Below are 14,583 nucleotides of genomic sequence, written 5' to 3'. Positions count from 1 at the left end.
TTGCACGTATTAACATATAAACATTCATACACCGATACGCAGATCGGTAGGAAACTTGGGGTTAGGTGCCTTGCCCTGGGGCACATTGACATGTGACAGGGAAAGCTGGAATCAAACCCACAACCTAAACCCACTCAGCCACAGTTGTCCCATGGTGCTCGATCCCTTTTGTTAACCACAGAATTATCCTATTCAGTTCCAAATAATTTTTTTAGTTATCAATCTTATTATGAACAGAACTGTAAGATTACTTCAGAAATACATACATTATGATATATTGAGAAGAGAATCAATAATGGCCTGCAATTTCTACTTTAGTCACATTTTTATTCAAGTTGAATATAGTTGCAGCACAAAAGATGACATGGAGACTGCAGGACAGTGAGGTGCTCCTGAAGTCTCAGCAGATAAGATCATTCTACCTACCGGTATGAATTAATGCCTAGAATGCCTTTCATTACAGAAAGTGTTTAATTAGACATATTTCACCAGTGACATACATACTGAAGAGAGAAATACACTGTTTTGTACAGTTTATTTCATATTTCCAACACCAGATGAAAGTAGTTTCCTGATAAATAGAATACTGTTCTGGGAAAATGTGTGGCTAATTTTAACAAATTATTTAAAACAAAGCATTTGTTTAAATTGGGAAATTAAATAGAAGAAGAAAAAATATTGACTTTGATAAAAACCTAAAAGATCAAGTATCATTTGTGTGAGTGATGTAGCCATGCAATGATTGTATATGTTTTCTTATGTAACAATGTAATGTTATTGTTACATAACATTAACATGTAACAGTAACATTCTACTCCTTTTTCATTATTATTGTTACCAGTAGTAGTACTAGTAGTAGAAGTGGTAGTAGCTGTAGTAGTAGTAGCAGCAGCAGCAGCAGGACAAGCGGTATTAGTTGTAGTAGTAGTAGCTTTAGTAGTAGCAGTAGCTGTAGTAATGGCTGGCATGTAAAACATTGTCCTGTAATAAAATAGGCTATTTGAAAAGCGTTGGCTCAAAAAAGTGAGATAGTAGTGGGCTTAACCATAGAGAATTTTATCAGTAACTAGTTTGAGCTGCCTAAAGACTCAAACCAGATACAGTTAAATTATGAAAAAAAGACAGTAGGGGTGGTCTACCAACACATCTATAGGAAAGATGTGCAAAGTCACAATCTGTACTGTGACTGTAAAAAAAGAGGTGTGTTGTAAAGTAAGCCCTCTGCATTATTCTCTTCTGTTCATTCTTTGTGTTCCTTTTGTTTATCTTTTGCATTTTAGTCCTTTTTGAAGCATTCATACAACACAAAGGTTGTCTTTTTCTTTGTCTTCCATGAGCAACTTTGCACTGTCAAGAACTCAGCTGAAGTGGGACATTCGGCTGCTGGTTCTGTAAGAAAAGAGGAAACACTTAAATCTGGCATTTTCAGAAAAATAGAGCAGAAATAATCAAAGAGCAAGGATATCAGTAAGGAGAAATACATTTTACTACAAGGAGAACAATTAAAACAGCAGGGGGCAGGAACAAAAGGCATTGCACCTGAGAACATTCAAGTTTAAGAAAGTTACAGTAAAATATATTTTGTATTAACTCTTGGAGCTGTGGGGGAAAGTAATTTGTCAGTACTTTACAATTATTGATTTCAAGCCCTTGAACCTTTGAACGGTTTGTCATATTTCAATCACAAATTTGAATTTATTTTACTTTTATGTGCATGATGTTTTCATAGTTAAGACTTCTTTCACTTGAAGTGGTAGTAAAGTGTCTGAGTTTGTGTCCAATTATATCCAATTATGTAGTAAAGTCCAATTATGTAGTAAAGTGTCTGAGTTTTTGTCCAATTATATCCCCTCTGGCACCTCTTCACCTCCTCTACCACTAACAGATTTTAGTGCCTACTCAACCTGCTGACTGACTGCAGCCCATGTAGACATTCCCCAACTGGAAATTTGGGGCATAATCTGGCAAAAAATAGTGTCCCCATAGAAACTATAGAGTGAAATAAAAAGCAGTCTAGGTCATGACCAGTCATAAGCCAATGCGAACCCAGTGAGGGCAGGGTGAGCACAGGACAGGCTGGTGGCGCACACAAGCACTGGGGAAGAATCATGCAAAGCTGAGAGATGATCTGGCAGAGACTGGCTGTGAGAGACTGCTATTATTTATAGCAGTCTGCTGTTTAATTACCAAGTTGATGATTGAACAGCAGCAGATGTTGCAGATTGTGTTGAGTGGGATGGAGCAGGAGGAGGAAAACAGCCAGTCAGCCCAAAAGCAACAGAACAGAAGCTGGTGGCAATGCAATTGTTCTGTATATTATGTTAAGGATATCTAAAAAAGCAAAGCTTGCTCAAAATTCCAGGATATGTTCTTGCTTTGCTCATTTTATCAAGGATACATTCTTGCATATGACGATATAAGATAAAAAAACTAATTTATTATCCACAATGGGGAAATTTGGGCGTGAAAGTGGTAATAGATCTATGCTTCTGCATTCTTGGGACAACAAGACCTTCTTTCAGATGTTTGTTTTGTGTCTTACATTTCTTGTGGGAAACTGCAGTGGGCAATTTCTTGAGACTTAGTTTTTTCCTAAGTCATCCTGATAGGTTTACAATTGTCTCACAATCTTCAAATGAGGGATTGAGCAGTGTTTTGTGAAATGTTTTTACAGTTTAGAATATTGTTTTAGATAACAGTGCTTCAACCTTTCCACAGCATTCTCTGTTCTGCACATTATCAGTCTCGGACTGCTCCCATTGAATCCATTTGGGGAGCTCATTGGGCGAAGTCACACCTAGTCTCCACCTAGTCTGTTCATATGTTGGTTTTAGCCAATCACAGTATCAAATGAAAATGTCGTAAGCAACAGGCACCATTAGAAACCACAAGATATGCAAGGCATGTTTATTTGGATAGTGACACTTATGACAATTGTGGAATTTGACAAAACATGTGATAGCAGAGCATCCTCCTGCTCTGCCATGTTTATTTTGGTTTGGCTGTAGGCTCAGTACCTCACCTGCTTTTGTTACAGCTGCTATTAAACCATAATACTACAATGTGAGTGGCTGTCCTGTTTTGAGTCGAATTCAAACCGTTGAGGTGGGAGTGAGACAAGAGGGATTCTCATATGTTTGTAAATGCACAAATACAGCAAGAATTCAGCTTGCAGGCAAGGTTAGCATCATCTTGGGTGAGACCAAAGTAGAGCCAATTCTGCATTGAAAGACGTCAGTTGAGGTGGGTCAGAAATCTGATTAAGATCCCTTCTGAGAACCTCCCTTTGGAGGTTTCCCGTGCTTATTTCAATCAAAGGAGGCCTGGGGAAGACACAGAACTCACAAGAGGGACAGCTTTTCTGGGCCTGTAACACCATGAGATCACCCAGAATGAGTTGGAGACTAATCGATACTATGGAACAAAAAATAAGATGTGGAGAAAACCTTCCTGCTCTCTGTTAAGTATAGTGGAGGTACTGTGATGTTTTTCTTTCAGATACCCTGGGAACTCCTTAACATACCTGCACATTTTACATAAAAACTTGAAGATTTCTCCCAGAAAACTAAAAACGGGTTGCCAGGTCTTTGAGAAGTATAGTTATGAAAGACCAAATACTCTTAAAAGAGAATATATTGCTGTGTTTTATTTTATGATCCTATTTAATGTAAAGAGCTCTAGTTTTGCTTTTAGCAATATCTCCATCAAAATAAAAAATGGTAGTTGCGGGACAATAAGGGTAGTTCTATTCTAATTTAGAGCGTAATATGTGCATTCCTTTCTGTGGTTTACTTGCAAGCCTACTTTTACATTAGAGTGCAACTCAGAGTCGGAGTCTTTGATGGTAAGCAAGCCAAGTTTTGAATATTTTTTTCAAATGTTGTATTGCTGATTCTGTGTTAAAAACAAAAAAAGACTTATATACCATCCATAAAAATATGGTTATTTTAATTTGTTTTACATCTTTACCCGGGTGTCCTGGAGGATGCCATATGCTCTGAGATTAACACTGTCAATACTTATTTGAGAGAAATGAGTTACAACAAATTAATTATGAAATCCACAAAGTTTCTTTGTTAAATGCAGATTTGGTCTGACTTTTCTTTCCTGCAGAAACATACCTATCTATAAAGTTGGAGGGAAAGAAAATCTTAGAGAAGAGTTAGGGATGTCCAAACTAGAGACTGTAAAGCTTGGCTCGTTTGTCTCTTTTTCACCAGTTACTATATTTGTTGATATATTTGGTAACGTGGACTTCAGCATTCCACCATGCAATATAAGCCATATTTACCGCTTACGTGGCCTTTGCTACTTTTGTGCGCTTCATCCTTTTTCTTCTCATGAGGGTCACCTGGGGCCTCTTTAACCCTGCGATAAGGAGCAGCAATCTGGGCCGTGACTTGGTGAGCCAGCTTCTCAGTAGTGTCCCTTTGGGGAACCTGTCGAAACATATTCAGTTTATGTTAAGGAATCTGGAATTACTCATCTATAATACCTGTAACTCTTGTCTACTTTTAAAGTGTACCTTAATACAATAAATACAATAAAAAAGTAATTCAAACCTTTCACACTTTATGTAGTCTGTGTATTACCTGGCCTTCTTGTCAAGGTCCTTGGGTGTTTTGATTTTTTGTGGCAAGCCTGGATCATGCTTTGTTTAGTTATTTAACCTTTAGTGTTTAGTTAGTGGATTCTATTAGTTCATTCTATATAATTTTGTATTAAGCTCTGTTAGATCTCTCTCTGTGTTTCTTCCCTGTTGAGCGCCTGTCAGTCATTGTCCCTGCTCCCTTAGTTTGCTGCATCCATTGCTCTTAGTTGTCACCCATAATCACCAACTTACTTTCACCTGCTCTTCATACCATCTCTCGTCACTCCTCACATTATATAAGCTACCTGGATCTCCCCCGTCATTTGCTGCTTTTTTCATAATTTTACCTCATGTTCATTTCCCTGCTCCCTCCTTTTGTAAGTTATTGTTCGATTTTATTAAACCTTATTTTTCATTATATCATCTTCGGATCCCTGTCTGCACTTTTAACCTTCTAAAGCATAACACTTCGAGTATCTGTTAGTAGTCCTGGAAGGGGTACTGTGGGTACTGTGGTATTCAGTGGTGCTCCTGGAGGGCTTCATTGCAGATTGAGGATGGGCATGCCAATTTTTGTAAAAGGCACAGATTGTCCATAGTGAACACCTTGTTCGTGCACAATTTAGTCCACACGTGTACTTGGCACCAAACCACATTAGGTCATAGGTTGAGGACCAATTTTATAATCATATCATCAGACCTCCAGCATTATGTCATGGACACGTGGACTAAGAGAGAAGTAGAGCTGTCAACTGATGGCCACCTGGTAGTGATTTGGATCTGGTGGCAGGGGAGGCTGCCGGACAGAACTGGTAAATCCAAACGAGTGTTGAGGATGAGCTGGGAACGTCTGGCTGAGGAACCTGTCTGAATGATATTCAATTGTCACCTCTGAGAGAATATATCTCTCAAAGGTAGGTATATTGAATTGGAATGGTAATGTTCCACTTCAGCTTCCAGGAGCTGTGGTCTGAAGGTTTACAGTGTTCTTTGCGGAAGAAACAAATGGACCAGCTGGTGGACACAAGTGGTGATGGAAGCCCTCAAGCAGAACATGGAGGCTTTTAGGGCTTGGTTGTCCTTGGGGACACCTGAGGCAGCTGACAAGTACCAGGCAGCCAGGGACTACATCTTTCAATTTTTTTTATTTCAATTCAATTTTATTTATATAGCGCCAAATCATGAAACATGTCATCTCAAGGCATGTCATCTTCTGTGGCTGTGGAAGCTAAAACTTTGGCATGGGAGGAATTTGGAGAAACTACCGAGAGGGACTTCCAGTGGGCCTCAAGGAAGTTCTGGAAAATTGTTTGGTGACTCAGAAAAGTGAAAAAGAGACCACCGCAAATTGTGTATGCTTTGGGAACTGTATCCACAAACTCATCACAAAGTTGAGCCTGTTCCACATGTACATTGGACTTCACCAGGGCTGCCCCTTGTCACAGATCCTGTTTGAGAGGATTAGGGACAGGATCTCAAGGCATAGTCATGGAGAGGAGGGTTTCTGGTTTGGAAACCTCAGGATCATCTTTGCTTTTAGTGAAAGGAGTTTGTCGGAGATTCCTCTGTTTTTGTTAGCCTTCAAGACGATGGAGGCTGATCCTGATTGCATCATATATTGTGCAATCAAATCTGTTAATGCAATGGCTGACTTGATATACCACACAAAGGTAAGTTATCTTTATTGTTTTAATGCAATGTGGCTGATTCATTTTAGCTAATCAACTTAAAAATGTTCTGTGGCTGCTTGTGAAGAAGAAAGATAGATTTATCTAAATTGTAGGGGTACATATGTGTGTAAGAGAGAGGAATCATTTTTACAGTAGGTTGGATTTAAAAATTATGTTGGTTCAGGTAACTATTTTTGGTTGCTCTGACACCATTATTGGGAAAGCGATATTTGTGTGATGGTCATTTGCTTGACTGGTTGGAAACTTGTGGAACCTCTCCATACAATCTTTTTCCTTTGTGCCAATAGTTGTTTGCAGTTAAGAGTTGTTTTCCAGTGATGTGTTTTTGTGTGTAATAAACAGCTTTTAACATGAGTTTATGAGATGTGGACTGTTTTTTTTCATTGAGGTAGGCGCTTTTATATTGTATTGTGGCTGGAAACAGTTAGATCTGGTAACCCTGAGTGACAGTCATCCTAGCCGTTAGCAGTTAGCATTAGCTTCCACCATTTTATTAAACTGTTTAGCAGTTAAGCATTAGTGAAACTAATAGTTTAGTTATGGATTAGTGAAGCTAACATTTTGGTTAGCTGTGCCCACCACTGGTCTCCAGCCTGTTTTAAAACTCTATGAAGCATTCAGGTTGATTATTACTAAAAGTTCCAGCACGGGAACCTTTTTGGGTCCCACATAATGATTATGGTTTCTTTGTGTTTTCTTCGTGTTCATGTGATGAGTCATCTTGTTTTCCTTTTTGTGAGTGATCACATAGATAAAATATTATCTCTGTGATCAAAGGGGTGGAATGTTATTGGAATATTATTCTGAAGTCACTATGGCCTGACACCAACTTGGACATTGGAGACACAAGGACACATAAGGAGCTGGACATCAGCTCTGCTGATTGCCAAGGCCAAATGCTTGGGGTTTACTGTGCAGATAATGAATGTCCAGGATATGACTGTAACTGTTATTGTCGGGTATTATTAGAGACACGTGAACGAAGGCTGGACAGAAACAGGGCAGACAGGCTGGCGGCCAGACCGAGGGGTGCGATTACTTTTCATCTATGTGATCTCTGCTTTGTTTCTCAGTAAAAGTGCTGGAACTTCATCATTCCACTGTTTCCTTATTCAATAACTCTAGGAAGTCTTATTGTTTAGAATTCCGATCACACAATTGGATGAGCAGAGCCAAAAAAAGGTCCGACCCTCACCTATGGTTATGAGGTATGGACAATGACTGAAATAATACGAAACATCTGAAATTATCTTTCTGGAGGGTGGCCAAGGTAAGCCCTAGAGACAGAGTGAGGAGCTCTGACATCAGGGTCGAGCTCAAAGAAGAACCGCTGTTTTTCTTCATCAAAAATAGTCTTTTGAGGTTGTTTGAGCATTGGTGCCACTGTTTCCCCTATAGTAAGAATGAACAGCAAAGTGGAGACAACTCGGGACAACTTTCTCCGCCAATGACACAAGGTGTGGAGCCATTGCTAAGCAGTGTGTGCAAGGCTGGATACATTCAATTCAATTTTTATTTATATAGCGCCAAATCATGAAACATGTCATCTCAAGGCACTTTACAAAGTCAAGTTCAATCATATTATATTATACATAAACAGAACAGCATGGCATGCATGCAAGGGTTGACCATTTGGGTTATCCATCCGAACAATGATCCAAAGCACCAGCAAGCCCACTTCAGAACGACTAGAAACAACCACAGAAAACTTTGGGGTGGCCAGGTTAATCATTTCAAAATTAATGAGATGCTATGGCATGAACTTAGACATGATTTTGAAAATATAAAAAAATCCCAAATATTAAAGTAATATTAATGTTTGAAATTGGGTCAAATTGCAATGGATATTTTTTCCTACAAGTAATCAAAATATTATTTGAAAACTCAGGGCTCTCAACTCTCACGCATTGACCGTGTGACACACGCATTTCACTGACTTCACACGCTCACACGCAACACATGACATTTCACACGCAAACATGGAATTTCTCACGCATAAAAATTACAAAGCCCATCTGGGCTGCGGACGACAAAACTCTGCCTTCTGCTGAGCTGTTTCGGCTTTTTTCACAGCTTGTGGCCATCAGTAATTCCTGCAGCAGTTCTTTTTAACAGAGCAGCAGGACGAGTAATCAGAGTTATGAATAATTTTAGTCTTAACAGTGGTGAAAGTAAGCCGGTAAGGTCCTGTATCCATGTACACAGGAGGGGAGGGGGCGGGGGGAGAGCTGCTGCCAGATGACCGGTTCATTCAGAACCAGTCATGGCTGCACGCTGGATAATAAAACAGTTCTGCTAACCAGATGCAGTTTAAAACGCCACTTAGTCTGTATATAAGTTTCGTTTTTATTAATTCTGTATTTTTTAACTACATGCACCGTACTTCTGTGCCTCAGCGCTTGCTCCTCTCCCCCCTCCTTTCCCTCGGAGCAGGTGCTTTTATCACCGTTCACCATTCAAAACGTGAATCACTACGTTTAATGTCCTCACATCGGTAGCAATGTGTGCCAGTTAAAGTCAATAGGAGAGTTGGTAGCTGTGTTTCATGCTATTTTTTTTAACATTATTCAGTGGCGCTTCGGTGGGCGTGCTGCCGTGCGCTTTAATTCAGGTGCGCACTTTTTAGGATCATTTTAAAGAACTTGTAAGATCAGGGGCTTCATCTCAGACTTGTCAGTACCCCTGTTCCCTTTATAGGAGCCCTTTACAGTAATTATGCATTTCCCCCACTGTTTATCCGTCGCACGCAGCGCACGGAGGTAAAATCCGCCCACCTCACCGCCCAAAGCGCACTGACGAGAGCAATAGAAATTTGTCTGGTCAGCACGGCGACTGACTGAGAAACCTGTCGCTGTGAAAGGTGATGAGAATGTTATAAACTGTAACAGTCTAGAAGTGCATTGATCTGAAAAGAGGGAGACATCAGCAGCTGGATCGTGCATAAAGACGCAGCGGGAACCTCTGTGTGCTTCAGTGTTGCTGCTGAGGGGAAAATGTTGACCATAAAGGCTTGATGAAATGCAGCCTGATCCACTAATCAGGTTATAGATTTACAATGATAAACAACCCATAGATGAATGTGTAACAGTGTAATAATTCGGTCAATAACTTAAAACTACTTAATTTTATTCAGTGTTATTTGAACAATTGTGTATTTTTTTATGTCCTACTCCATTAACTGAACAATAAAGTATTAATACGTCTCTTTCTCTTTTTAACAAAAGTAATACATGTCTACTTCATTGTCTGATGGAGTTGACTCCACCGGCTCTTCAAGGGTCCGGGTAGCCCCGCCCCCAAACAAGCCCACGCCCCCAAATTAGCATAATCTCACTCTTAACTTTTGATAAAAGTTGAGAGGTCTGGAATACTGCTGTTGGTTTTACGCAGGTGAGATTTGTGTAACTTTGAAATTCGCTTGATTATCCAAATTTAAATGTGACAAAGGAGCCTAAAGAAATCTGTTTGAAGGGAGATGCTTTTTCAAAGCACTGAGTTGTAATGGCAGCTGGTTACTAAGTTGCTACAGCTGCAACCTTTGTATTTGCAAGAGTTGTTACCTGCTGAGCACAAAAAACAGAGAAACCCCCCTTTTATTGTTAAGGTACACTGAAAACAGCCACAGAGAAATCTGGCAATGTTTAGAGATGGAAGGGCTTGGTGATGCTATTGTTGTTGTTTGTTGGGCTTGATGTTAAACGTAGCGAGGGTAACATTGTTTTTGTTGCTGAACCTGCTACCCCTGCTACCTCCCTTCCTTTTTTATTATCCTCGTCAAACTAGCTCCCTTAAACCTTTATGTCAAACAGTGGTCATTGATTTTCCTGAAGGAGACAGAAACAATTTTTTTCATTTATTATTTTATTATCTCCTTGTGAATATTTGTTTGCCTTTGTTTTAGTATTTTCCTCACTCCCCTTTTCTGGGCCACTGACTTATTTTTCTTCTTATATGACAGTCTACACAGCAGAATCAATTTCAGCGAGTCAAAATCTTAGATTTTCAAAATTAAAAACTCACACTAAATCAAACTCTTCTGCTTTTGCAATTGAATTTTCAGTTCCTTTACATTTATTCAGTTCCCCATTGAAGCCCAGCACCACTTCCTTCCTCTCTGCAGCAATTGCTTTCAATTACTGACCAAAGGGCGGCTTAGTTGACTAACTTTCAAATTACCAAGATACTTTCTCCCTAAAAGTAACCCAAGTATCTTAGCATCTTGCTCTCCAGTGATATTAGGATGGGAGGGGAGATGGACAGATGGATTGGGGCTTCCAACAATGGGTTAGGGTTGGGGTTCGGGTTATGGTATGAATTATGACCGAAAAATGAGATCCCAGATAAAAGCGGCACAAATGAGCTTCCTCCAGAGGGCGTCCAGGCTTGACATTAGAGAAAAGGTAAGGAGCTCTGTCATCCAAGGGGAGCTCAAAGTAGAACCGCTACTTCTCCACATCAATAGGAGTTAGTTGAGGTTACAAGATGGCCCCTGAGCGCCTCCGTTCAGAGGTTCTCTTGACACATCCCTTCGGAAGGAGACTCCAGGGAAGATCCAGAGCTCACTGGAGGGACTATATATTCCATCTGGCCAGGGAATACATTGGGATTCCTCAGAACGAGCAGGAGGATATTGCTGGGGATGAAGGAAGCATGATGTCCCCCTGCTCTGCCCCCCCCTCATGTTATTGGTCACATTTTTTGGGTGCGGTGTCACTTGCATCACCCAGGCTGGATTATAGCCAGGCATATAATCAAGAAATCCCTTTAATAGAACCTGTCTGACAACATAAATTAGACTAAAGCCATGTTCACACAACAATGATCCATTAAAAAGTAGATTATTTTTCAGTTTCTCTTAAAATGATGGTTTAATTATGACTTTTTTTGCTAATAACAATCAAAGAAATGTTAAAAACTGTGTAATTTCCCTGCCACACTACAAGTACGTGACTTGTTCTTTGAAACTCAATAACATGCGCAGCTGTACAATTATGCTTATAAAGACACCACTACCAAGTCTTACTGCTCATGTTCCGGGGTTTCCTCATACAGACATAAAAGATCTCAAAAGGCAACAAAAAGCTTGACTTAAAAAAACTTAAACAAAGACAAAACGGAAAAAGTCACTGACATTTAACAGTACACAGTGAGAGCCATTATCCACAAATGGAGAAAGCATGGGACATTAGTGAACCTTGCAAAAATTACTCCAGGAGTATATCACTGACTCACTCAAGAGGTCATTCAAGAACAACATCTAAAATACTGCAGAGCTTTCTGATCATACAATAACATTGAGACTGGTCAAAAATGGCATTCATGGGTGAAAGAGAACATTGTAATGACTGCCCAAGAACTTTGAGAAAATATTTTTTGACGGAACAGATGAAAGAGGAACTTTTTAAAAGGCGTGCTTGCCATTACAGCTGGGAAAAACCTAACATAGCATTTTCGAAATACATCAATAATAATAGTAATACATTTAATTTATACTGCACTTTCTATCAAAAGATCTCCAAGTGCTACAGGGAAAGAAAAAAAAAAGATGTGTGAGGAGGGAAACAGACTGGACATGCCCCTGCACATCATAACCTACACTGAAGTAAAGTGGTGGGGTGGGATGATGTGAGGCTAATTTACCAATGACCTAAGAGCAATTTAACCAAAGCAGAATTTAGAAATCCAGGATAAGAGAGAAAGCCAGGCTTGATGTACAACGGATGTACCAATCCGTTGTGGTGAAGAGAGAGCTGAGCCAAAAGGCGAAGCTCTCGATTTACCGGTCGATCTACGTTCCTACCCTCATCTATGGTCACGAGCTTTGGGTCGTGACCGAAAGAACGAAATCCCGGATACAAGCGGCTGAAATGAGTTTTCTCCGTAGTGTGTCTGGGCTCTCCCTTAGAGATAGGGTGAGGAGCTCAGTCATCCGGGGAGGACTCAGAGTAGAGCCGCTGCTCCTCCACGTCGAGAGGAGCCAGTTGAGGTGGCTCGGGCATCTGGTCAGGATGCCTCCTGGACGCCTCCCTGGTGAGGTGTTCCAGGCACGTCCCACCGGGAGGAGACCCAGTGGAAGACCCAGGACACGCTGGAGGGACTATGTCTCCCGGCTGGCCTGGGAACGCCTTGGGATTCCTCCTGAGGAGCTGGCCCAAGTGGCTGGGGAGAGGGACGTCTGGGCCTCCCTACTGAAGCTGCTACCCCCGCGACCCGACCCCGGATAAGCGGAAGAAGACGGACGGACGGACGGGCCAGGCTTGACTTAGTGTGATCAGTGCATCCTGGCTTTGCCCTTCTCACGAAGGCCAAACCAGGCTCAGCAGGTGCTGCTATGTCAAGCCAGGTTTAAGTAATTCAAGTTAATGCCAGTGCCCAGCTTTTTCAGGATACATTGATCACAAATTCACTGATGCTACAATGAATATGGTGCATGTGCCAAACTTCAAACCAAATGAGCAACATCCTTTGATGGAGCTTTATCATACTCAAGAAAGGAAACACTGCCACTATTATTAAGGAATACACATTTCTTTGGAGCTATGTCTTTTGCAAAAAAAAAAAAAAGTTAAACCATTTTCTGTAATCTACCCGATTTTGTGATTCTAGAGAATTTGTTTTATTGTAGAATAGCTGATATGCAATAAAATAAATAAATCATAACAATATTACTTTCCTTAACAGTTGTTAAGTCACTGAGCCTTATGGTTTGTATAGTTTTCTTTTCTTTTGGGGTCATGAGATTGCATATTTTGCTCTCTTGAGGAGAAATACTTTTCAAACAAACAGCATCTCTCTTCAAAAACACAAACAGTAATAATTCCCATATGGATAATAATAACATTAATAATGGTATAGACTACTGTAATTTTCTAATTTCATAAATATAAAATAATAATAGTACTTGATTAAATGCCAATATGTATCAGTGGTATTTTAAAGCTATAGTTGGTGATCCTATTAAGAAACACTTTTTGTTATACTGGGTGAGATGATCCTTCCATCCTGACAGTAGTCAATACATTATGTATTCTGAAAAAAGAAGTAAAAAAAAATTAGATCTCTGTGAAAGCTGCAGGCCTGTAAAAACTCTGACCAATCCCTACCATTTGGATCGGTCAGAGTTTTGGTTCTGTTCTCACCCCCTCTCTGTCCTTCAAGCTCTGGGGGTATCACCTTATCTATTGGTTGTCCCACATGCTAATCATTCTGATGTGCCAGTGAGCGTGCTCATTCATTGTTAGTTTCCGCTTGTTGGCTGTACATGCTTACTTCTTGTGTTTCAGCCTGGCTGTTAGCTTGATCTGGAGCAGACAACAGAATAAATCGCCATGGTAACTTATGTGCTACTGCTTTTGTGAAACCAAGCCCAGGCCTGATTCAGCCAGGATATCTGGAAAATCCAGGTTTAATGCTCTAACTTGGGTTTTGTGAAACTGCCTTATTGGTGATTTGCTGCAATTGATAGAACCATGGATTCTGATCTCCAGTCTGACCATTAGTTTGTGACCTTTACCTCAAGCACACTTGGGTTATGCAGCAAGACAGAACAGCAAGTCCACTTCTGAGTGAAATAACTTTAAAAAGGTTGTTCATACACAAAAAAACTCAAATGTGGTGGAACCTCAAGCAATTATCCAAAGAAGGTTGGGCCAAAATTCCTCCACATAGCTCTAAAAGACTGGCACGAGCAATTATTAAATTCAGAGGGTAAAAGCTTTCTCCACCTAGGGCCATGTTTGTTTAGATAGCTTCATTACCTTCAGAAACAAAATGATTAAGTCTTTTCTCTTTACTCAAGTTTGCTTTATCTAACATTTAAATGTGTTTATGTACTAAAAACATCTATGTGTTTTTAGACCATAAACACAAATAACTTTTAACACATCAACAAAACCCAGAGTTAGCAAATTAAATAGAGTCCAATGTCCCACTGTATGCAATCCAAGGCTAAGCTTTCGATCCTTATCACATGCTTTTATCAATTTAGGACACAATTTAGCACTAATCCCTATGTACACAAATAAAGGAAGAGAGAGAGAAATCCTTACCAATTGACCCCACACATTTGTTAGGTTATGCCCCTGGTGTCCTTACAGACACACATATATGATCGTCTCACACAGGAAGGTTCAGCCAGGATGTACAAACAACTATGTGAAATAATAGGACACCACAAACTGTTCTGGTTGGGAGGGTGAGAGCAGGGATGGAGCTTTTAAAAAAGAGGCTCGACTCAGCACTTCTGACGGCCCTAGAGTGATCCAATAACAAAAAACAAATCATGGAACAGACGTACCCAGT

General features: G+C 40.2%; 1 long non-coding RNA gene across 1 annotated transcript; it reads right to left on the bottom strand.

Moving 5' to 3' along the window:
- Positions 1-306: 306 nt before the first annotated feature.
- Positions 307-14,419, bottom strand: LOC118561968. Its single transcript, XR_004930404.1, has 3 exons — positions 14,331-14,419; positions 4,292-4,439; positions 307-1,389 (listed from the first exon to the last, which is right to left on the bottom strand). It is a non-coding gene; the product is annotated as an uncharacterized LOC118561968 (long non-coding RNA).
- Between the last annotated feature and the right edge of the window lie 164 nt (positions 14,420-14,583).

The sequence above is a fragment of the Fundulus heteroclitus genome, unplaced genomic scaffold (genome assembly GCF_011125445.2).
Source record: "Fundulus heteroclitus isolate FHET01 unplaced genomic scaffold, MU-UCD_Fhet_4.1 scaffold_77, whole genome shotgun sequence".
In the NCBI taxonomy this organism is placed as follows: Eukaryota; Metazoa; Chordata; class Actinopteri; order Cyprinodontiformes; family Fundulidae; genus Fundulus; species Fundulus heteroclitus.
The sequence above is the reverse complement of the archived record's forward strand: the minus strand, read 5'-3'. Positions and strand labels throughout refer to the sequence as shown.